This window comes from Tupaia chinensis, unplaced genomic scaffold, assembly GCF_000334495.1.
Source record: "Tupaia chinensis unplaced genomic scaffold, TupChi_1.0 Scaffold000175_1, whole genome shotgun sequence".
Lineage (NCBI taxonomy): Eukaryota > Metazoa > Chordata > Mammalia > Scandentia > Tupaiidae > Tupaia > Tupaia belangeri.
Genome location: NW_006159650.1, coordinates 2,360,284 through 2,362,228, shown reverse-complemented (window position 1 = coordinate 2,362,228; position 1,945 = coordinate 2,360,284). Strand labels below are relative to the sequence as shown.

The 1,945-nt window shown below is 43.0% G+C and overlaps 1 pseudogene; it reads right to left on the bottom strand.

Moving 5' to 3' along the window:
• Window positions 1-791: 791 nt before the first annotated feature.
• LOC102502474 (high mobility group protein B3 pseudogene) lies at window positions 792-1,348 on the bottom strand (annotated as a pseudogene).
• Window positions 1,349-1,945: the final 597 nt, after the last annotated feature.

The window sequence follows — 1,945 nt, the reverse complement described above, 5'->3', positions numbered from 1 at the left end:
AGGTTCTTGAGCTTCATTGATGCAGTGGCTCTTGGCTTTACTGATAATGAAGAGTTCTACAGTTTATTTAAAACAAAGTTTTAAAACTACTGCACTTAACTAAGGAAACAAAAATCCAAACCCTTCTCATGCCAGCTGACTCCCTTTTCCATAGCTAAGAATGGCAGCATAACGCTAGGTCACTATGTACAAAACAAGACAACCTGACGCTTATACGGATGCCACCGCAGAGTGAACAGGTCCAGCTTCCCAGAGCACGCCCTGAGCCACAGCCACTCAGACAGGAGCCCTTCCCGCAGCCTCTACCAAGCAGAGCATGGAGAGTTTGTGATGGTTGTTCTGTTCTCTTTACAAACCAGAGATATGTATAGTTGATAACTCAGGATTTCTACCCAATAACCATATAGTTAACACCACCTTACAAATTCAGAGTGGAAAATATGTCAGGAACATTTTTAAATGCCTTGTCACCAACAGCAAAGTGCACAGAGTGCCTTTTTATTTTAAAAATGTTTGGAAATATGTGCAACTTTGACACAGTTTCATGGTGCTCTGGACACCCATGGTTACTTCATGTAAACCACTGACAACTTCTAGAGCACTCTGAGGGACAACATGATCGTGATCGAATTCTGCAATTAAACCTAATGAGGGCAATAGACACTCCTCCAATAAGAGTATGTGATTACAACGCTCCCCTATGCTTAGGTATTCACACAGAGACAGATCAACAGGTTTTGTTTTGTTTTGTTTTGTTTTTAAATTCCTCCTCCTCCTCCCCCCACTTCTTCCTCCTCATCTTCTTCATCTTCCTCTTCCACCTTTTTTCCAGACAACTTTGGCAGGACCCTTTGCACCATCAAATTTGCCTTTAGACGTACAGTCAGCAACATCCTTCTCATACTTCAGCTTTGCAGCCTTGATGATATAAAGGCAGCTTCTCACTGTCACTTAAGTTGTTCCACATCTCACCCAGCTTCTTTGCCACATCTCCAATAGAGAAGCCAGGGTTGGTGGGATTTGATCTTGGGACAAAATTCTAAACAGAACAGGAAGAATCCAGGTGGCCTTTCGGGGCATTAGGGTCCTTTTTCTTCTTGCCTCCCTTAGCTGGTCCATAATCCTTCATTTTCCAATCACAGCGTACTTTATCCACCTTTGCCATTTCATCAAATTTCAACTTCTTTTTCCCAGACATTGTCTTCCACCTCTTGGAGCTCTTAGAAAATTCTGCAAAGTTGACAAGAATCTCTGGGTCTTTCTTCTTATCTTCTTCTCTGCAGGTCTGCACAAAGAAGGCATAAGCAGACATCTTGACCCTTGGTTTCTTGGGGTCACCTTTAGCCATCCTGACTGCATCATTTGCTAGTCTGGACAGCGCAGGACACTATGCATGGCTCAGCACTCCCCAGCCTCACAGCTACCTGCCTTCATGAGAGCCACCCACATTAAAAGGTTTGAGCTTGGTTCTTTGTCTTCCATGCCTGGCATTTTTAATATGTGATGAAAATCTTAAAAGGGCCAATGGGGAAAACAATCTCCTCAATGTACATCCCCAGAATAGAGAACGTCTTGTGGAAAACACAAACTAGGGACCAGCAATTATCATAATGGCTATGTCACTGAACTCCCATGTAGCCAACCACAGTTCGAGTCCCAGACCTGGTGGCTTAAACTCACACCGGGCACTTGTGCGTGCATGCTCAAGATCCCAACAGGAGAATGGAGGAGAAGGGATTGCAGTGTGGCCATCCCCCCTGGGAGGTGATTTCTCGCTTTCTATCTCTCTGTTTTTCTTGGGGCACACGCCCTAAAAAAAAAACCCTAAAAAAAAAAAAAAAAAAAAAAAAAAAAAAAAAAAAACGAAAGAAAGAAAAGAAAACACAAACTATATTGGTGCTTTTCAAGCTTGTAATCTCTTAACACCAGCTCCAACCTGAGTAAG